The sequence below is a fragment of the Botryllus schlosseri genome, chromosome 9 (assembly GCF_051294905.1).
Source record: "Botryllus schlosseri isolate E-star chromosome 9, Bs_hap1, whole genome shotgun sequence".
Taxonomy (NCBI): Eukaryota; Metazoa; Chordata; class Ascidiacea; order Stolidobranchia; family Styelidae; genus Botryllus; species Botryllus schlosseri.
In genome coordinates, this window is record NC_137244.1 from 10,369,673 (window position 1) to 10,394,058 (window position 24,386).

General features: G+C 40.0%; 1 long non-coding RNA gene across 2 annotated transcripts; it reads left to right on the forward strand.

The window, feature by feature from the left end:
* Positions 1–7,626: 7,626 nt before the first annotated feature.
* On the forward strand, positions 7,627–23,293 carry LOC145446061 (uncharacterized). Of its 2 annotated transcripts, none has more exons than XR_013917195.1 (3): positions 7,627–7,822; positions 21,823–22,155; positions 22,575–23,293. It is a non-coding gene; the product is annotated as an uncharacterized LOC145446061 (long non-coding RNA). The 2 variants fall into 2 exon arrangements; XR_013917196.1 differs by lacking the exon at positions 7,627–7,822 and adding an exon at positions 15,562–15,692.
* The last annotated feature ends 1,093 nt before the right edge of the window (positions 23,294–24,386 follow it).

Here is a 24,386-nt window from a genome sequence, read left to right on the forward strand (position 1 = left end):
TGCTTTAGTAGCGGAGATTGCAACCTCCGGGTGCAAGATTATCAGGCAATTGCATTTTTAAGGGTCATTTGCACCCCAGGAAACACCAAGATCCGCGAAATGCCCTGCTAAAATATCAGCGGCGATATATCATTGACCTCAAATAAAACACTACATGCTGGGCGAAACCTTCGATATCGATTAGTCCAGACGTCAAAATGGTCGGCGCAAAATAGCAATGTCTTTGCAATCTCAATGACTGAGTTTCACTTCACAAAAATCAGAGAAAATTAGTGCGCTGTTGGAGTTACGCGAATTTATAATGGATTGCATCTCACTAAATATGAGCGTGCTTCGACAAAGTAATTAAAAACAACGTGCCTACACGGACATAACCCGCGAGAAACTTGTGCAAAGTCGTATGGAATGAACAACGCTAAATACGTACAATTACGTGCCTAACATGTTTACCGTAATCATTGAGACATCATAAGATGTGCTATACGGTTAATCTGATAATGATTGGTCTTGAATAACCGTTTACTTGATATCTACGGCAGCAACAATATCAACATAAATGCTATGTGAACGATATATACGATCTCATACATTTTTTCTGCTTGGGGGTCCTCGAAGACTCAGAAAAAAATAGGAGTCCGCATTGGAAAAAGTTTTTAAAAAACCATCACGTATTTGAAATTACCCATATGCATCCATCCGTATGAATAACCGCCATATCTAGCCCAGGATTGAGGCATTTTTATGAAATTCAATATGATAATTGGCAAATCGAGCATGGTACAAGTTGTGACTTTAAAATTCACACAATTCACACAATTAAAAAAATTCCGTTATTGTAGTGCTAAGTCGAGTTCAATGGAAAAATGCAAAGCCCAAAAGGATGTTGCAAGAAAGTGCTGACGCGAAATCAGCGTACGCGAGGACATTAAACAAACCTACAACACTTCGTCTGCAGTCGTACCAGAATCTGAGGCGGTAGGACATATAGCCTAATACTATATTTACACTACTCGTCATAAATAAATTTTCATCTTTTCATACTCAAGTAACGAATGGGAGTAAGATATCACATGATTGACGGGTAACGGTATAGATAGCTGCGTTAATCTTTTCCAGTCATTGACAATATACTGGGATGTTTTGGTCAGCACTGTTAGGGAATATTGGGAAAATACATTTAATGAAAAATTTTGAACACACGACTTCTAGTCGGACTCCATGCTAGCAAATATTTATTTACTCGGCTTTTAAGGCGAAAAGACGAAGTCATATGCTATATTCTACCTCTACCATATCATATCATATTATAAATAGATATGAAAAAAATATTTCGCTTGATAAACTTTGCTTCCAATATAAACCTCGAAAGAAGCAACTATCCCATATACGCATGAATACGAAATATGTATACCTCTGCTGGTGAAGCTATTTCAGGAATGGGGAATCAGGTCAACTCAGGGAACTTCCACCGACTGCACCATCATTTTGAAACGTTTCGGTATCATGCATAATGCAGAACTATTATTTTGGCTGACAGTGTCAGCGACGACGCCGCATAGATGAGATGCTTAACCGGATTTTTTGTTTAGTTCAAGTTTATTCTATAGTGAGACAGCTTTAAGGCGTGAACTGTGGAGTCACGAGAGATTTAGGACCACGATTAGTTGCAGTGTTGCACGTTTGACTGCGCGCTTGCAACAAGTCAGTCACAAATCAACGTGGGTTTGTAACCGCCATGGCGTAATCAGTTACTCACGGCGAGAAACTTGTGATGATCGTAGGATATATTCAAGCTCAAATAAAGCGAGTTCCTGATTTCAGAGGTGTTGTCTATCTGTTGGATTTCGGTGCATCGTTCGGTGATGTAAGTAATAAGGAGTAGGCTGCAAATTCACTGTTTTATTGCGGAGCCTCTTCGAGGTACAGAACTTCAATATACAATTGAATAGTATATTGCGATAAAATCTTATTTGTTTCCACTCCATGTCTACCATGTACGAGGTAAAGGGGTGAACAAACTACAAAGAATACATCCTTGGTTGGCGATTTTAAGTGGTCGGATGCCCTTCCTGACGCAGCCTCATCTGAGCCTGGTATAGCAATACGAATGTTCTGGCCAGTGCGAGACAACCACATATATGATTTAAAACCTAGTGTGTGGATTGCAAGACCAACACTCACAACATTGAGTTTTGGCGGCATGTGTCAAAAAGATGTAATATAAATTTTCATTTTGGGTTACTACAGCAGTATTATAACAAAAGGAGTGTCTGATTTTGACAGGAATCGATGAAATGCATACGAAATTGATTGCTAATGTTTCTCGATTTAGCTGTGTTGCAACTTGCAATAAAATCTTTTAAATCTTTTATGTATTGGCAGAAAATCACCAAGTCGATTTTTATCAAGTCGATGAAGGGCCTCGCTCCATTGGATCTAACGTGACGATTGTGTCAAATGTAACGACTATAAAGCCACGTGCAGGAATGAAATTTGATTTCTTCGTGAAATACCCCGCCGCGGTTAGTATGAATTATAGACTCCGAAGTCTTTATCGATCATTATGAATGCCAATCAATAGATAGAAGTGTCCAAAACCCCATGCAGAAAAAATAGTGACGTTTTGCGGGATTCTGAATGAGGCGTTATTATCCGAATCCTCAGCAACTAGTATAGCGATGTCATCAATTGCCACAATTCCTATACATGTTTATTGGTATTCAATATATAATTTCGATTGAATATAGACTATATCAGCCACTTGTCATGAAAAATAATGTAGGGTAGGTACGATGAAATAAGCATGGATGAATATGCAGTGACATATTCCCAGTACTATCCTTATTGTTGTTCTGTACGGCCCAGCAATACAGTTGCATTCTTGTGAAATCACGTTTAGCGTGTTTATGAAATGATCCAGTGATAAGATCACCGAGAATGAGATGGCCAAGTACCTTGTCTGTTGGCTGGTAACGTGGTACTGTTGTTTGCTCGGCAATTTTCTGTAGCTTGCATCATATATTTTAAAATTTTAGACCTGTTGCAATAGGACTTTCGTCGGGTTCATGAGAGTATTGAATCAAAAGGTCGGAGTTCATTTTCTACACTCGGCAGTTCCACACCTCCGCATCAGGTAACGTCAAGTAGTATAGCCTATGTGAAGTTTTATATCGCTTTCAGAAATGATGCATGTGCGTAACCAATTTAGAAGCATGTGCAGTGCATAACCAATTTAAATGAAATATGCGCTACTGTGTACACCGTTTACATTAGCATACTTACGCAACTTATGTGCATGACTCAATTTCCAAATGAACGACATGTTCGCAGCAGAACAATATACGAGTATTGCATGAGATGCATAGTGTAACAATTGTTATTAATAAAGGGGAACTGCGCTCTAAAAATGATGTGGTCTCTTATTGAAGCACATATCGATTTGTTTTTGATGCAGCCATATTCTTGCAGAAAGCCACCTGCGATTAAATGAATTTCGGATAAGGGCAGTTCTACTCCCGCTGCCGGGGCTGAGTGTCATCGTTGCTTAACCCGTTGCGATTTTTCTGGCGCGATATCATCATTGGTTTATTAGCAATTTTATCATTTCAATACACCGCAAAAATGCGATACAATGAATAGACAGGAAGATGTCGAAGCGACTTGGAGTAGTCTATGGAATCAGACACCCACCACCGATATCTTGACCGTCACCCACGCTCGACGCGATTAAGCAGTCACGCAGCTGTCTAATCATATCCTGAAAATTACTGCTGTATGAATAGCTTTGCATCAATCTACAACTATTCTGGCATCTCAGTTTCAGTCAACTGACAAATATTATAGAGTCAAGACTAGTTTCGGACACAAATCCGTTGCGGTGCGCCTATACTTAAAGTAATTAAACCGCCGTGGTGTGCAAGACATAACTCTTTCATGATATCGGCTGAAAACTATCTAAAGCTCGCTGTTCCCGTGACTGCCTTATCACGTCGAGCAAGTGCAACGGTGGAGATATCCCGCACGAAATTTCACAATGGATTAACCAACGATAACGCGCAGCCGAAGCAGCTGGAGTGGAACGGCCCTTATCCAAAATTCATTTAATTACAGCTCCATTATGGTGGCTTTCTGAAGAAAATGGCTGCAACCAAAATATTTTTTCGATCTGTTTTACTATTTGAGACTACATTATTTTTAGAGCGCAGTGTCCCTTAAACTGATTTGGCAAGTGTACACAGCTCCATAAAATGGAGCGATACTAAAACATAGCAATGCTACAAATTATAGCGTTCCCTCGGTTCATATTTCACGGAAATATGCGAACGATTTACCTGCTTGCACTGGACCTGCCGGTATGAATGTATATGCGAGGGTTACCCGAAGCCCTGGCCAGACGCCGCAAAAGTAGTCATCGTTGCTACTCAAGCAGACGTAGATGTCAAGCGGTCAATTTTTACTCGTTACACAAATACAAGTGTCGATTTCCAACACATATCATAACTTCTTAAAGCGCCAGTAGAAAATAAAGATCTGAAAAATGCTGAATAAATAATTTCAAAACGTAGATTCGTCGATAATTTTAGTATTCAATCGAAGGTGACTGTTTTGGAAATTACAAGATGGATTGTCGCGACTAACGCTAAATAACTAATTCACTGCAAATTGGTGCAATTTTTGAAAACATAGTCAGATACTGTGATTCGGGAGCTAGTCTAGTTATTATGACAATTTTACTCATAAAAGTAATAAAAAAACTGTCGACTCCGCTTAATTCGGACACCTTTGTTCCAGTCACTTCCGGCCGAATTAAGCGGTCAAGCGGATTTGTCTGAATTATGCAGAAAACCAATTGTTCGCTCCATGGTCACGCGTAAAGCCAGATAACGCAATAAAAATACTGTAGGGGAGCCCGGGGACAAATGCAACTATAGGGGCAAATGTAACAATCGACCTCACCGCTAGTAGGATGGAGAAATCAGCTTGATATTTTAAGTGCGCATGCAGTAGTTATCTCTCCTATTATACCTGGAGTTACGTTGAGCTACGATGCGAAACCCCGGAATAATTTGCAAAAACGAAATTTTTGACCCTTGAGTAAAGTTTTTCTGGTCTGGAATAATTTGTCTAGACGAATAGTACCTCAAGTAGTTACAACGTAATATGTGTAGTTGGAACAATGTTACTATAGTCTACCGTGGTGATAGAAAGAATAGGACTTGCATCGCCGGGAAGGTACCATACTGAGACACTAATCATGATCGAGCGTGTCAGGGGCAATCGTAACACTCTGTTACTTTTGCCCCGTTACAATATGTTATCAATTCTGAATGTCTTTGTTCATATGTTGGTATTACCCTTCATCTACTGCAGAATAATCTTGCATCCGCTAGAAGTGCACCAGAACAGATACTGCCTTGCGATACCAATTCTAACATGATCATCTGTCGAAACGGCCATACAATAGTGGTGATGTGAATCTGACGGTTCGGTTATTTTCGTGATTCCACCCTTTCTCATGTTGATCGACTTTTGGTGTATCGTACTTCAATGGCTTAATTCTCGTCCTCTGACTTTGATCATGGCCCACTTACATTTTGATATTTGATGTGAACAATTTATCTTAATTTTCTACAGCACAGAGGAATGTCATTACAGCTTTGACGCCACACAATGTTGCGTCCTCGTTTTACTATACTATCATCGGCCCATTCAACCAAGATATGCTAGCCAGGTCGGTTTCGCACCTTCGCAAGTGACCGAATGACCAACCCATTATGCACGCTGAACAACAGAACCTTGGTAGAAGAGGCCGAATATGTGTAGGGAGATGATGGAATGAATGTGTCTCTTGTACACTTTAAGCTTGAACAAGACACGAAGGGTGATATTACATTCAGATGCCATAAATGCGATGGGGCGTAGCCTGGAAGCGTTCACACGTCTCTTCCTTTAGTTTCATGCAATATTACAATTTGTGCTTCCGTTTTCGTTGTTCATTTCGTTTGAGTTTAGTTATAAATAACACTGTTACAATTGCCCCGCAAGGGTGGTACAATTGCCCCTGGGTACGGGGCGATTATAACCTTTGAGCAGCGATTTTGGCGACCCAAAATTTACATGATTGATTGTTGATTGAGTTTCAATTTATTTTTTTATATCAACTATCGAATTGTTGGCTTCTTTATATAAAACTTTAGAAGTTAAATTTCCATGAGAAAAACACGTAATGTTGGAAAATACGAAAAGTGTTACAGTTGTCCCCGGTCTCCCCTACTGTTGTGCAATAAATTAATTGCATTTACGCTTTACTGCGGTAATGGGCCCTGACCGCATAAAACGCTCGAGAGCGACTATCTGAAACTGGCACGGCTTTCTATGAGTTCATTGTCGATTGTTACAGCATGGATCGTCATTGTTTCACCATCATCACTCATGTTGTGTAAAACGAAGTACTATTTATTATGTCATAACGATAGAAATTGAGTTTTTCACGTGCAAATTTTACTTTTGCGGAGTTGACTGGATTCTCTGAGTATTGGACATACCACCTAGAACTGGGGTGGCCAACCTTTTCGGCCAAAGGGCCACATTTCATTGTCGAACCATCGCGCGGGCCACTAGCTGCGCGAAATATTTTCAAAGTTTATAGGTCAATATTATTGTTGCTTGAGTATATTGCGGGTCTGCTATATATTGCTGGGCTCAGTTTACAAGAACTGGACTATTCGGCGCCTGGACATATCGATATCGAAAGCTTCGGCCAACATGCGTCAATAATGTACTGCCTATGTTTCATCGTCGACTGTCTTTTTGCGAGTGCAAACGCAAGGTCGCATGTTGGACGACACTTTTTCTCGTAATTGCGATTATAATTAGACTTAATCTGGTACATTAGGCGTTCTTTCATTTTCAGGAGGGGGTAACAATATTAAAAGCAAGAAATAGAGTGACAACATATTGCGGAAAGCGTCAAGAAAATTTTTACCCTAGATAAATCTACCAAAATTTGACTGGCCCATGGATCTGCCAATGCGTCGGAACTGATATTTTAGTCGTCACATCCCAAGTTTTGGGGCCAGACTAATCAAATTTTTGGTTGGCCATGCAAGTTCACAATCTGGGCAATCCACTTTTGGTAATATTACTAATTTCTAAAATTACCTCGCGGGCCACTCAAAACCTTCTCGCGGGCCACGGGTTGGCCGGCCCTGACCTAGAAACTGATAGGACTACCTACGTCCGGCTTTGCATGTTGTCACTTATAGTGCCACCGTTGACGTACCATCAGAAATGCCGTGCATATAGTGAAGGAAAGAGGGGTGAAGTCGTTTGACATGCTGTCGTTACACACGAGTTTTGCCACAGTAGACACTAGTCATCAGCAGCGCACTTAGCTTAAAACTACACCTCTGCATAGAATTCGTGCCTTTGACTCATTCACACCAGCGGGAATCAGTGTAAAAGCAGAATATTTTACCGGAAAGTTTTCGTTCTGTACGATGGAAATCAGAATAATCCACGAATTTCGGTCGGGGTCAACATATCGTTCAAATACATGCACCGGATGAAATAAACGCATTATGAATGCGATTTTATGCGATGTTCAAAGAATTAAATGATTTACTGTACTAAATGCATACTTTTCGCGATCGAGCATATTTGATGTGTCGTTGCAGCGATGTTGTTAATCATGGCGACCGCACAAAACTTGTGATGTGGCACTTCAACAACTTGCCGGAAAGTTACGACGGAGTCAAATTAATTTCTCGTTTTCAAGGAGCTGAAGCCCGAATTAAGAACAATATAACATTGACTGTATTGGGTAAGTGTATACGTGTCATAATCTCCGGGAGATGGACTTGGTGGATAGAGACATATATAATAGTGACCGCGTCAATGAGTCGATCAGTATAGGCTACACACCATAGATAAAAATGTTTTATTGAACAATTATGTCATGTTGTTCAATCGCTCACTATCTACAACGGTGGTTCTTAATTTTTTCACTCCCATAGCACCAAGGCAGAGGAGGTCAAGGTCACTGTTCCCGGTTGTTATAAAGACGATTTGTGAGATTTAGTCAATTGCGTGTCTGTCAATTGCGCAACTGGTGACGTCTTGGTAGGATTTCCTATCTTACTGCGTAGTGAACTTACTACTCATTTGTTATTTAAATACCAAGGAGGCCACATGAGTACAGCAAAACTCAACTCTTCAATAATCACAACAAAAGAAGCACGCTCTCTGACTGGACCCTAAAATGGTGCTAGTTAGAGTGGTGAAATCTATCGGAATGATAATATTAGACCGATAACGTGCCGGAAATTAACGTAATACATTACAGAACGATCGATAGGTTTGTTTACAGACCGAATCGATTTAGGGACATGGTGGTTCACTCGTTCAGCCAACCGCAAAGATGTGCGACCCACATACCGACTATCCCAGTGGCATTGGAATTTATAGACAATATTACTCGTTTGTAAAGCAGGAAGCACATCCTTGCGGGTTTGAGGCATGAGCGGTTAGCTGAACGAGTGAACCAACTTGTCCCTGAATCGATTAGGTCTGTAAACAAACCTTTCGATCGTTCTGCACTTGCTCGTCGGTGTAGGGAAGCGGTTGACTCTATTTCCTATAACCAGGTCTCAGCGTTTAATTCAGCAATCGGTCAACATCTAATGATCGATCGGTTTGTGCCAGTCATTATAATGACAGTGTGTCCACTGTGATTGCTAAATCCGGATCTGCCTTCCATCTGTCCGTCTTGGAGTAAACTATTATAAAATTGACCAATCCTGATTTATGTCGGCAGAAGGAGTCTCAATACAATAATAACAATTTCCAATTAATAGATACCGTTATTTGCCTGTGTGTTGTCTTCCGCGTATAATTTGATTTTCTCACGTCTCACGTCTCACGACTACCGGTACAGCTGACTTTGCCCAGTCTTCATTTTTATGAGAGAGTTATTATTAGTCAGAGAGAGGCAGGTTTGGCAGTTCAGGCAAATTAGTTGGTTATCAGAACAATCGAATTAGTTGGTTATCAGAACATTCGAATATACCGCGTACCCTAAAGCCCAAGATCTCTAAGTTTATTTTGTACTATTTTGTACTGAACCTTTTTACCAGACAATTTTGATTATCCCAGGGTCAATCAATCGAAAGCTACTTTCAATCTCCTCAGGTCACAGGAAATACCAGAGAATCACCCGCAGAGTTGGGGATTGGCATTGTTTTGAGTTTTGACTCCGCGCACCAATTGTTTCATAGCAATGCGTCGAGCGGTAAACACCACATTCTTGTGGGATTTGCAGAGTAAACCGAGCCAAATTTATTGTATGAACTGTGGGAATTACGATGTCAGGGGCTAAAACTTACTTCTATTTCTGTAAAACTGTAATTAATGACTTTCCAGATTCTCAGCTATCGCATAGAAATTTGAGTGAAATTGGGGATCTGTTTTTTCTCGGTTCATTTAACGTCTACATCTGGGTTTTTCCGAATTACCCCAGTGGCATCCCTGGTTATTGTGCTCATATCTCTTGATAAGGGGCACACGAAAAGACTTCGAGGAAACAAATTCTTTACTGAAATGAAAGTAGTTGTGAAAGCAATACTCATCATTTACAGCTTGCCCCGTATTTTCGAAAACATCCTCTCCAAGTCTCCATCAACTCCACCGGTGAGTCTGATCTCGTGGGCTGAGAAAGAACAAACGTTTGATCGCTATATGAAAAACTACCAAGGACGAAATTCATTGGTTAATCTGAAAAAAAATTCACACTTCACGTGACCATAAACAAGCCCATAGCATAACCACTCGTGATTTCGGTGCGTTGAGCAAGCCGATATCTTTATACAGAATAGTTTGGAGTTCATCGGAAATGGACACAGTTGAACATCGGTATTTTGCGTCCAGATAGCTAGTTCATTACAACTATGCCCCGGAATGCGGCCGTTGGCTATATGACTAGTCGAAATGTGGTTGTGAATAGTAAAAATAGTTTGCCACCCCTTGGCTAGCCGCTAGTACTACAATAACCGCAGAAAAGATGTCACAACCCAACTCCAATGAACAGCATAATTTCAATACCGTCCATATTTCCGTCCCACAAAACCGAGCGAGATATCACCATTTGTGAATCATCTAGCTACATATAATTTGCCAGCCTGCTTACTTTCGTTACAGCATGTAAATCGTCTGTACGTGTTGGAGCGTCTCGTCAAAATGCAACATACACAATCACTGCTACTGGAAGGTGATTATTATCATTTATCATTATTGCTCAAGTGCTGAGTCTAATAAATCATCGATTGATGCATTTAACGTGGCATTCCTCTCGTATCATGATTGAATGCAGAGTCGGGAATTCAAGTGTTCGCTTCCAGGATCTTGGAATATGCAATTGTACAGAAGAAAATCAATTACCGTTCTATTCAAATGGGACTCGAGCCGACGGAGTAGCACGATGCGCATATAATGCTATCTGGACAGGCTGCGAAAAGCTCCAATGTTGGTCAGGTAATGCACTGTTTTCATGTATGCCCGGCCGTACAAACAATATCACATGGTTCTTGAAAGTAAAATATATATTCGAAATACTTCTGAGCTCTTTGATATATTAGTACAGTCTGCCTGACGTTACCAGCCCGATTAGGGATAACCATGCAACAACTGAGTCTGGATTCTGGCGTCGACATAATACCCTGATCATTTTCTGTAGGCCTAATTGACTGCCCAGGATATAGATGGTGAGCAGCTCCTTCTCTTTTTTTTTCAATTTTTTTTTTGATGGATTAGAAAGTATTTAGAAAACTGCGTTAATAGGAGGAATACAATATCAAATATCTCTCTTGGGCCTGGTGTCATTGTTCATGATCAGCGCAGAATCAATTTGAACGACTACAAAAACAGGGGTTGTTCATTTATTATTGTCTATTCAGCACCGCGAAACTTAAAAATTATTCAATTGAAACGAACTGCGGGATCGCAACGTCCGTTTGATTGCATTTACACCGATGGCTTTCCCGCAGCTCATGAGATCAGATATAAAATCAATAATGTGGTAAGTACAAATGAGTTTGTGTGGTCTGGCCAATGGTCATGAACACTTGTACTTCTGATCAGATACTATAATTTCCAAACCCCAATAAGGTATGTAGTGACGTGCGGTGAGGTTCATGGCTGGTGAGGCACGGACCCCATGGGGTGTATGGGGTGTGCACACATACAGACACACACACAAGTACGCACGCACGTAAAGTACCTGATAAAGTGACCAACAATGTGAATAACAACACCAACGGGTATAGAGAGCATTTTCTTTGCACACTGATAGCCGTTGCAATTCCACATTCTACAATACAGGCAGGACTGGTCGCTATTGTGCTAAATGGGCAAGTCTCGACGGATAATAATTACTATCTCTTCAAGTACCGGTATAAATTATTCGAAGCTCATGAAAGTAGCATCCTCATTTACAAATATTTTTTCAGTAAAAAATCACTATAGATTTGCTGAATTTCGACAGAAAATAACCAAGACACTAGGTCAAGTCAAAATGCACTAGATCTAGTATAAAAACACCAGGGATGGCATCGCTGACCAAAAACAACGACAACGCAGGCTATGTAAGTATCGCTATAACATACCACAAGGGTTATAGGTATTGCAGTTGAACGCGGCATAAAGGCCACAAACAACGGCAATGCAGCCTATGCAAGTAGCTATCGCATACCATAATTTAACGGAAAATACATAACAGCTACAAAAGTAAGGGAATGTATTTGCTCCGCATTACGTATTGGCCGTCGCAACTATATAATTCCTACAGGACTGTTGTATTCCGAAATAGATAGCGCGTTTAACTGTACTGCGATTGTCCAATTGTCACCGAATAGTGCATGAGGCAGATTCGTTTGTGCCTCTCCTGACTATTGTTTCTCTGCGATTGCATTGTCTGTAATAAAGCCGAATGTCACCTTCCTTGGCGATTTTTTTGGGGGGGAGGGGGGGTTATGGTGCTATGACAATGTTATTATTTGGATTTTCCGAATCAGTGTAATAATAGCATTTGATTTATACCAGTTGTTATGAATTCCGAGCTATTTATGATGAATTGCATTATCGCAGGTGAGGCACGACCCGCCCGTGCCTCACATGGGCCTCAATTCTCCATTCGCGCTGTATTTCTGAATATTAATTATGCAAAATGCTAGGTGGTCTTCTCCACACCACCACCTATAGACTAGTGCAGTGCTTTTCAACCTGTGTGACGGTTCGCACTGGTGCGAACGAAAAAAATTGCAGTGCGAATGACGAAGGTGGTGCGAATAGTGCGAATGAAAATCCGGGTCAAGTGCGAATGACGAAGGTGGTGCGAATGGTGCGAATGAAAATCCGGATCAAGTGCGAATGAAAATCGTGATTAATTGTTAACTTTTCTGATGAGGAATAATTCAAATAAACTTAATAGGAAATTTAGAATCAGTGTAACTTTTGTAGTTGCGACGCAATTGTAAAAACTTGATACGACGCACCACTAATCGTAGCTCTTACAAGCCGTAGTGAATTGTTATTCCCACACTATAATTATTACGTCACCAAAAGTCTGGTTTGTAAGCTGGTGTAGTGGCAGTGTAGAGATCTCTACAATCTCTATAGTGGCAGAGATATAGTATATCAGTCCGTCTGACCCTGCGACAGGCCCCCAAAACGATGTCAAATTGACTTTCTGCTTTCTTTGGCTAAGCAAGCATCATATTTTCGTAATAACTGGTCGATTAGCGCGAGGTACGAGGATAGTAGTAAATACCATCATTACAGCGACTCACATTTGCAAGTTTACTGTAACGTAAAGTTTTACCCCTTCATGGTTATTAAAGTAGGGACCGTAAAGGGTATAATTTTGGGTCGACACGGTGCCATAGCAGTCTGTTAATGTGTGTGTAATATTTATTGAATTTATTGCAAAAAATCCTGCGATCGTTTTTGCCTATCCAAGGTCACTGTGTTGGGTACTGTAGCCAATAACTGAGACGCGCAGCAAATATGGTATATGGCATGGAATTCATGATCAAATTTGTCCGACTGTTTTTTTCTGAAAATCATGGTTGAAAACCGTTGGGATGAGCTAGTGTAGGGTGTGCAGCCAGCGAGTTCAGGCCTACGAGACTCATTAATTTCGAGGCCAACCCCTTCTGCGTCGGGGCACATGAAGACGTAAAGTTGTGGCGAATAAACCGCTGATAAAATGCGGGGCCAAAAACATGAGCGGCGACAAAACCTCGGTCTAAAAATGACCGATGCTGGATGGCCAAACCTTTCGAGATGGATTGGATGTACTCCGTTGTCGGCACAGAATAGTCGCGTTCTTGCAATCTGAGTATACAGTATAGTACAACTGTGATACGTAGATGAATTTAATTTGCCCTAATTTGAAATCGCGTACGTCAGACACGTGTTGTAGAGCTGTGTTGGTTAGAATTGTGATGTGCGCGTTCTGTATATGTCATATATAGGCCTACCCGTAACATCGTAGCATACAACTGTAATATTAAATATAAATTGCTCTTCATGGGTGAGGCTCGGGTCGCGAGATGCCACAAAAACTCAGATCTTGGTGGTAGTCTAAAAGCTGTTTACCGTTAATAAACTGTTATGGATTCTCAAGTTTGATTAATGTGAAGAGTAGAACACGCAGTACCATGAGTTATTTGCTCTTCCCATAAACATGCGAGACAGAAGTTGGAGCAACGTATCATCGGGTATCGAGCTCTAATGTGCCAACTCTCCTTGGTCGTTTTGCACCTTATGTTCCAAAGACATAGGACAAAAGCCTCAGCACAAACATATTGGTTTTTAATCGTCAAACTGGAGCTTCACGGGACCTCTGTGTCAGCTCTCAAAAACGATTTCTGCCAGCAAGCATTTTTCACTCGCGAAAAATACGCTGGATTTTGGATAGGAGTGCAGAACAGATTTTAAGACCGGGCTATCCAAGCACTAGTAGAAGTTCTTGTACAAATTCCGAACAACATTGTTTGTCGATAAGGATTGTATTGAAATAATTGGAAGTAAAACGAGCGAAAAAATTTGCCTTTTTATTGAGACATTTGATAGCTTAAGCTACATAGTTATCCAATTTGTTGCACATCTGAACAAATGTTGAGTAGGTCTATCTTCATCTATTTGTATAACAATTTTCGATTAGTTCGTGCGAATGAAATTTATTTCACAAAAAAAGTGCGAATGGAGCTCAAAAAGGTTGAAAAGCACTGGACTAGTGAGAAGCGGATCGACAAATTCACTGGTCCGACACCGATCCTGTTTATCAATTCTCTGGTACGACTCCGAAGCCGGATTCTTCCCAACCGAAGAACTCCAATAATAACCATCTGGAAGTACCTATTTCTAATAAACTACATGAGCATTGTATTATTCGACGCGGGTAAAGGTTATATTGCAAAAACGAAACATGGCATTAGGAACTCACAGGTTGTTATTGAAAATTGAAACAAAACAACATGACAATCAGTTTCAAGTTCACAGATTGGTTGAATATTAATTGAAACAAACAAAATTAAAAACCTAACGACCAAGCCAAACCTTTATCTGAAGTAATTATACATACTTGGACTTCGCCTGTGATTTATTTCCCAGAACTGTTCAATGTTACTATTGGTATTGATTCCAGTTTGAAAGAGGACATGGCTGTACTTTTCTTTGTAAAACGGCATTGCCACATGTAATAAATAGTCACTCACTGGCAACATTAGATGCTGCTATTGAAGCTAGGAAAAGTCAATGTCGATCGGTGTAAGAAGCGAAATAATTTATTGACTGACTGAAATTACCAGATTTTCAGTTCTTTGTTTATTTTGGCGAAGGTATTGGATCCTCATTTTCCATATCTTGCGAGCTTACTTCTTTATGCAAGGTGACCAGAATGCCGGTGTGCCCTGGTTCTTTCCCTTTCAGTCAGTGATATCAGTCCAAATCTCTGTGGTGAACGCAAATACGCAATCATCCATATTCGTCGATAGCCTATTTCAAATTGCTGGAATTTCTTTTCTTCTCTACAGAAGCACTCCTCTTCCAAAAGCATTATCTGGATGGCATGATGGTATAAAAAACAGACAAGTACTCTCCTCTGATAGTACTAACAGAATACTTGGGGCATTTATTGATAATCCATTTCCTCTCATGATTTCCAATCATTGATTCGTTCGTCAATGTTCGACAAAATGAAAAGGTAGGAAGGGTCGAAATCGAAATGACTTGTAGTAATCTTGTAATCGGACACCCACCTTGGCAAGGAACAGGTAAATAGAATGTATGTGCAGTGAAGGAACGGAAGTGACATCATTCCATATAGGCCTATATTCGGAGCAAAAATTACTTTAGATACTCCCCTAATGTTCCCGCGGTCTAAAAGTCGTTAGAGACCCATTTTCAAATCGTGGAATCTATTTTCTAATCGTCTACGGAAGGTATTCTAGAAAATAGATAATTTCTCTTGTGTATTGTTTATGAACATAATGCATATTCTTTACAGACTTTACCATCTAATTACAAATTGCGATTATCAGACAATGGAAAATCTCTCTCTTGCGAAGTGATATCAAATTACTCGTTGGTAACAGGCGAAAAGCCGCCTACGTCATTCCAAGACATTATCGTTTACTGTGAGTATACTCAATAAAATGCATCGTTATTTTATTTTTTGTTTTTGTTTATCTATGACCAATTCTTTCCATTTACACCGTAGACCACTCAATGTGCAATGCTTCACACAAGGAAAGCTCTGTTTACCAATGGTTTTATCACTCAAAAGCTTCGATAAATAAATTTAGCAGGAGGAATAATGATGTAAGCTGTTTTTTGTTGCCCTCCTTAAGCTCTGCGCCCGCAGCAACTTGACAAGATATATCAAATACCTTATGCTGTACATATTTTTACTAGCTACTACCTATAATTATGAAGCGTTGATAGATATTTATATATATATATATATGTATCACATTTGGTACTATTGGTGCGAACCCGTGAAAAGTTATGGTTCATATGACCATAAGCGTTCATGGAAGGTTTGCTTTACACGCGTAGCCTACTTATAAATGGATCGAATAATAAGTCTATGGTAAAATTATAATATCTCTGACGCCACTTGACAGTCCACGAAAAACACACATTCGCAGCAAAATTGCAGAGCTATTGACCGAATCGTCTCGTGGGAACAATTACGTAGCACAACAGACAAATACAGTTTGCGATTGTACCAGACATAGCCATCTCTGTAAGCCACTGCGTCGAAGTATCTGGACTCATAATTCTACCCTATTAGCACGTTTCAAGGCCAAACCCGTACCAGTGAGGGAGGTGAATCATAGTATTATTAACAACCAGATGAGCGTGATGTTTTAAAGTTGAATTCTGAAGAATCGGTAAAAGGCTCATCTTACTTCGTGTTGAATTTCCTTTCATGCATTCCCCACGATACAGACAGTTGCCAGCAAATTCTGATAACAGAATGTCCCTGAATCGATTAGGTCTGTAAACAAACCTATCGATCGTTCTGCACTTGTTCGTCTGTGTCGGGAAGCGGTTGACTCTACTTCCTATAACCAGGTCTCAGCGTTTAACTCAGCAGTCGGTCAACATATGATGAATTATCCGGTCTGTGCCAGCCATCACAATGACAGTATGTTCACTGTGATTGCTAAATGCAGGTCTGCCTTCATCTGTCTGCCTTGGAGTCAACTATAATAAAATTGACCAATCCGGATTTATATCGGCAGAAGGAGTTTCTAAACAATCTTAAAATTTTCCATTATTATAAACGCAATTTGTCTGTGTGTAGTCTTCCGTGTATTGTATAATTTGATGTCTCTGGTTCCTTGTTATGACTACCGGTACCGGTGACTTTGCTTAATTGCCTAGCGTGAATTTTTTATTATTGTGTTATTACGTCATACTTTGCCAATGGGGCTGTTCCACTTCATTTTGAACACGCGGTGGCGATAAAGGTAACTCGACCCAAATTTGTTTTGTTGCAGTATGCTTTACTATGGGAATGGACTAAACATGGACCCAATTTCGTCTATTTGCGTACAATAAGGATGGTGAAAGTATTCATATCAATATAAATCATCCATATGGATATCAAGTAGCTGTTAGCCGACGAAAATGAGGCTATTACTTGGCGTCTTGTCCTCGTGATGGACATTGGCACCATGGCAGGTGGAAGCTTACCGGTACATTGCTGTCAATTTTCCGAGAGTCGTATGATATGGCGAGTGTTATATGCCTCATTGTGTAAGGATGACGGTCATTTGATCTCGGAAGATGCATCAATTAGAAACAGAAAGTTATCGGGAGGATGAGTTCCGTTAACGAAGAAGAGGTATGGATGCCTGGTCCTCTCCTGGAAAAGCTGTCTGCAGAATATCATTTCACCAACATGATTTATCCTGCCTCCCCTCACCGTAAATCAGTTCCTCCGTGAGTGTTGTGTGTTATGGAAAATTATGTTGTGTACATTGTACAATGTATATTTGCTGCTGTGAGGTCCTACAACATATGACAATCATGCGTTCGAATTACAATGAAGCTGATCAAACTTCAGTAAAGGCAGCCTCATCTGTTCTGTTTTCAATGAAAAAGGTTGCAGAAGAGACGTCAGTGTCAAAAGCTGTTGCGAAAGAATAAACCGTACGAGTCATCAGTCACGGCATCTTGTTCTGACAATTAAACAATTTGGAAAAGGGGATAGCTGAATCTATAGTGATTCACCCCTTATTGAAAGAAGCATACTATATAGTTGATAGTGAAAAGCAACCATCATTCCAATTATAAAACCTGAACACTCAACACTGTCGGATATTGTAAGCATGGCGTCATTTTTGTACTTCCAACTGAAAGACTTGGAAATTAGGCTTAGCTGTAAGACAACTATCTCATATGACTTCAACAAAACAGGACTATTGTCAGCTGCTCACTACGTGGACTCTTATTATATGTATCTGATACATAATATATGTTGTTAGCACAACGAACTTTGCTACAACGTTCAAGATTTCCAAGTACAAACTCGATGATAAAAATGACCAAGGCTCACAAGCTCATTTTTGTGTTTTACAATTCTTGGATATGGCGACGCTATTAGTATCAATTGGGTTTACACCATAGTATTTTGCTTTTTGTCTTAAAAGCAGTCCCATATATACATGGTTTTTCGAATAGCCGATTGACATTCCTTCTTCCCAAGAATTATGTAATTGTGTAATAATGAGCATGTATAAATACGTTGCTTAGAATGTTATAATCCAATGTGTATGTGCTTACCATTCTAGAACCTCTGCTATATTGACTATAGACGCTTTGCGACTTCAGTTTATAACCGTTCCATTTTATTCAACAAAATAACTGCAACAATACAACTGGTACATCGTTTAATTGTCAATCATCAGTGAGGATGAGATACAGTTGTTATTATTAGGATTTTATCACTTACAAACACCAACAGATAGTGATGAGTTCGAAGAATAGGAAGGTATCGTAATGACATGAAGTCTTTCCAGACAGCTATTTAGTTAAGGTCATAATATATCTAGAAAGGGTTTGTGTTGAATCCAGTCCAATCTGGTGTAGTTTGGCCGCTAAATGACGAGAATAATAATGATAGAACCATTGCAGTTGGTGATAAGGATAGAATCATAATTTCAGCACTTCCATCACGAGGACAAGACGCCAAGAAATAGCATCATTTTCGTTGGCTAACAGCTATTTCATATCCATATGGATGATTTAAGTTGATATGGATACTCTGACCATCCTCATTGTACTTCAAGAGACGAAATTAGGTCCATGCTTAGTCCATTCCCATAGTAAAGTATATAGCAACAAAACAGATTTGGGTCGAGTTACCTTTGTCGCCACCGCGTGTTCAAAATGAAGTGGAACAGCCCCATTGGTTTTCGTTTGAATCGATTTCTGTATGCTTGTTATTGTGCCGTTAACTCTAGATAAGGGAAGACGAAAAGTCTTCGAGTTAATAAATTCTTTTATTCCAATGAATGTAGTTGTGAAAGCTATATTCAAGTTCGGTACTGCCAACCATATTTTGGAAGACAACACCCAGATAAATGGCGGTATTTATTATTGATAAAATTTTAAGATTGTATAGAAACTCCTTCTGCCAGCATAAATCAGGATTGGTCAATTTTATGATAGTTGACTCCAAAACAGACAGATGGAAGGCAGATCTACAATTAGCAATCACAGCGAACATACTGTCATAGTAATGACTGTCACAGAATGATAGTTCATTAGATGTTGACCGATTGCTGAATTAAACGCTGAGACCTGGTTGTAGGAACTAGAGTCGTCCGCTTCCCCACTCCGACCAAACAAGCGCAAAACTATCGATAGGTTGGTTTACTGACCCAATCGATTTAGGTACATGTTGGTTCACTCGTTCAGTCAACCGAAAGAATGTAAGTCAATCGTACTGGATATCCATTGTCGAACGAGATGAATTCGATAATAATTTCGTTGTTTAATTTTCGTTGTTTAGGGAAAAATGAGTGCCAGCGAATGTAGTTACCAGTAAATGTTGGTTTTCTATATACTGAAGTAATAAAACCGGTGTTACTATTTTCGACTAATACGTCGAGAATGGCGAGTGAGTCGTCAGACAACGAATATTTAAACGAAAATTGAAACGAAAGTTACATTTCAAACTGATAACAAAATTAAATAGGATTTCGTAACTGGTTTACCGTGCGCTAATGATATGTTATGATGTTCGGCCCATGGCAGAAATTGACAATATCAAATATATCCTGATCGACAATGGATATCCAGATTACGCAATTGAATCACAAAGAAAATGTGGCAATTCAAACAGCCGCTGATTAATGGAACCGGTAAATGCCCTGTGTCCATGCATCTCCCTTGGCTTAGGTCAATGTCAGACCGCTTTTCTAATCAGATTCGGTCAACAGTGCGATCGTGCTATTTTATGCTGAATACCCGAGTGGTGTTTATGACTAGACTGCTCAGGCCTCAGACCTGCAAGGAGGTTCTTCATGCTTTACAAAGGAGTAATATTATACATGGATTCCAGTGTCACTGTGATAGTCGGTATGTGGGACGCACATTTGCGGTTGGCTGAACGAGTGAAGCAACATTGCCTATATCGATTAGGTCAGTGAACCAACCTATCGATCGTGCTGCACTTGTTCGTCGGCGAAGGAAAGCAGTTGTCTCTAGTTCCTACAACCAGGTATCGGCGTTTAATTCAGCAATCGGTCAACATCTAATGAACTATCCGGTCTGTGCCAGTCATTATAATGACAATGTGTTCACTGTGATTGCTAAATCCAGATCTGCCTTCCATCTGTCAGTCTTGGAGTGAACTATCATAAAATTGACCAATCCTGATTTATGTCGGCAGAAGGAGTTTCTATACAATATTAACAATTTCCCATTAATATATAGCGCTGTTTGTCTGTGTGTTGTCTTCCGCGTATAATTTTATTTTCTCACGACTGCCGGTACAGCTGACTTTGCCAAGTCTTCATTTTTATGAGAGAGTTATTATTAGTCACAGAGATTTTGGCAGCTGTTTGGCAGTTCAGGCAAATTAGTTGGTTATCAGAACAATCGAATTAGTTGGTTATCAGAACATTCGAATATACCGTACCCTAAAGCTCAAGATATCGAAGTTTATTTTGTACTAAACCTTTTTAATAGACAATTTTGATTGTCTCTGGGTCAATCAATCGAGAGCTACTTTCAATCTGCTCAGGTCATAGGAAATACCCGAGAATCACCCGCAGAGTTGGGGATTGGCATTGTTTTGAGTTCTGACTCCGCGCACCAATTGTTTCAAAGCAATGCGTCGAGCAGTAAACAACATACTCTTGTGGGATTTGCAGAGTAAACCGAGCCAAATTTATGGTATGAACTGTGGGAATTTCGATATCAGGGGCTAAAACTTACTTCTATTTCTGTAAGATTATAATTAATGACTTTCCAGTTTCTCAGCTATCGCATAGAAATTTGAGTAAAATTTGGGATCTGTTTTTTCTCGGTTTATTCAACATCCACCTCTGGGTTTTTCCGAATTACCCCAGTGACATCCTTGGTTATTGCGCTTTATCTCTTGATAAGGGGCACACGAAAAGACTTCGAGGTAACAAATTCCTTACTGAAATGAATGTAGTTGTGAAAGCAATATTCTTTACAGCTTGCCCAATATTTTCGAAAACACCCTCTCCAAGTCTCCATCAACTCCACCGGCGAATCTGATTATATGGGCTGAGAAAGGACAAAAGTTTGATCGTTATATGAAAAACTACCAATGACGAAATTCATTGGTTAATCTGAAGAAAAATTCACACTTCACGTGACCATAAACAATCCCACAGCATAACCACTCGTGAATTCGGTGCGTAGAGTAAGCCGATATCTTTATACGGAATAGTTTGGAGTTCATCGGAAATGGACATTTACTGTTTAACATGGGTATTTTGCGTCCAGATAGCTAGTTCATTACAACTATGCCCCGGAATGCGGTCGTTGGCTATATGACTAGCCGAAATGTGGCTGTGAATAGCAAAAATAGCTCGCCACCCCTTGGCTAGCCGCTAGTACTACAATAACCGCAGAAAAGATGTCACAACCCATCTCCAATGTGCAGCATAATTTCAATATCGTCCATATTTCCGTCCCACAAAACCGAGCGAGATATCAGCATTTGTGGATCATCTAGCTATATACAATTTGTCAACCTGCTTATTTTCGTTACAGCATGTAAATCGTATGTACGTGTTGGAGCGTCTCGTCAAAATGCAACATACACAATCACTGCTACTGGAAGGTGATTATTATCATTTATCATTATTGCTATAGTACTGAGTCTAATAAATCATCGATTGATGCATTTAACGTGACATTCCTCTCGTATCATGATTGAATGCAGAGTCGGGAATTCAAGTGTTCGCTTCCAGGATCTTGGAATATGTAATTGTACAGAAGAAAATCAATTACCGTTCTATTCAAATGGGACTCGAGCCGACGGAGTAGCACGATGCGCATATAATGCTATCTGGACAGGCTGCGAAAAGCTCCAATGTTGGTCAGGTAATGCATTGTTTTCATATAAGCCCGGCCGTACAAACAATAACACATGATTCTTGAAGTGAAAGATATATTTGAAATACTTTTGAGCTCATAGATATATTAGTACAGTCTGCCTGACGTTACCAGCCCGATTAAGAGTAACTATGCAACAACTGAGTCGGGATTCTGGCGTCGACATAATACCCTGATCATTTTTTGTAGGCCTAATTGACTGTTCAGATATAGACGTTGAGTAGCTCCTTCTCTTTTTTTAAATTTTTTATTGGATGGATTAGAAAGTATTTAGAAAACTGCGTTAATAGGAGGAATACAATATAAAATATATCACTTGGGTCTGGTGTCATTGTTCATTATGAGCGCAGAATCAATTTGCAACCACTGCAAAAACAGGGGTTGTTCATTTATTATTGTCTATTCAGCACCTCAAAACTTGAAAATTATTCAATTGAATCGAACTGTGGGATCGCAACGTCCGTTTGATTGCACTTACACCGATGGCTTTCCCGCAGCTCATGAGATCAGATATAAAATCAATAATGTGGTAAGTACAAATGAGCTTGTGTGGTCTTGCCAATGGCCATGGGCACTTGTAGTTCTGATCAGATGCTATAATTTCCAATTCCACAATAAGGTATGCAGTGACGAGCGGTGAGGTTCATGGCTGGTGAGTCACGGACCCCCCACACAAACATACACACACATACACACACACAGACACGCACGCACGTAAAGTACCTGATAAAGATACCCAAAATGTTAATAACAACACCAACGGGTATAGAGAGCATTTTGTTTGCACGCTGATAGCCGTTGCAATTCCACATTCTACAAAACAGGCAGGACTGGTCGCTATTGTGCTAAATTGGCAAGTTTCGACGGATAATAATTACTATCTCTTCAAGTACCGGTATAAATCATTCGAAGCTCATGAAAGTAGCATCCTCATTTACAAATATCTTTCAGTGAAAAATCACAATAGATTTGCTGAATTTCGAAAGAAAATACACAGGACACTAGGTCAAGTCAAAATACACTACATCTAGTATAAAAAAACAAGGTGTGGGATCACTGACCATGTCCACAAACAACGTCAACTCAGGCTATGTAAGTATAGTTATCACATACCACAATTAAGGGTTATAGGCAGGCCGTGTTATTTTTGGCATTTCAGGAGCCAGATGCCAAAACTGCCAAAAATAAAAATTTGAAAATGCCAAAAATAAGCAATTTTTGGCGTATGCCAAAAATAACACGGCCTGCCAAGTAGTGTATCTCGTTCATGGTGTTGTGTTAACAGGACCGCGTTACATGCGAGAAGAGCGTTTGTGAAAGGCAGGTTTCTTAATCTTGGTCCTGCCCACCCATTAGGGGTGAAAGCATGGTGTCCTAAATGGTGTGGGCACAGCGAGATTGAACGGCTTACTGCATTTGGTTTACGTCATACTTTCCATTTGTCCAAAGGCAATTTTACGACCATTTTTGACCGGCTTGTCGAGCGCTAAATTTGATAAAACGGGTATCAATGAGAAGCTGCCGCAGTACTGATTATTAAAATATAAATTATATTCTGCTCATGGAACTGGAACCCCAAAATCAACTACGATTTTTGCATTGTGATCGAGTTGAACATTTTGACGCAACAAACTGTCTGGCTATTTCTGAGCCGCATAGTCTCGTTTTGCCAGACAGTCTTGTTGCGTCAATGTTCTTAAACAATAGCTAACCTTTCCAGGACTCTTCCATGAGAGTTGGTAATATTAAAGCCGCCTGAAGTGACAAAAGTCCTCCGAAAATATATCGGTAGACTGAAGGAGAAATGATAGTCGGGCTACTAAATAGAATGTGTTGAGAGACAACACAGGAAACTCCTGGAAAAGGATCGTGAAGAAAATTCTTTCCGCGATGAGATCGATGGCACTGGCGAAGCGATCTCTTTTCATGATGCATGGAAGCCGGTTCGGCCCTCCAAAGATTTTGAAGCTCTGAAAACCTTTTGTGGATGACTGGCAACATTCTTTCCCTCAACGGCTACTGTTGAAGCCGATATTTCCCAGATTCGCTGGGCGAGAAATGAATTTCGGAGAAACTTAGCGGACCTGAGTTTGGAAGCACTGTTACAGTGCAAACGATTCAAGTCCAACCAACAGCTGTAACAATCAGCTGTTGAGCGTGTTTGTTAGGCTTTTCTCTTTTTTGCTTATTGGCACCGATTATGATGGATACTGCACATT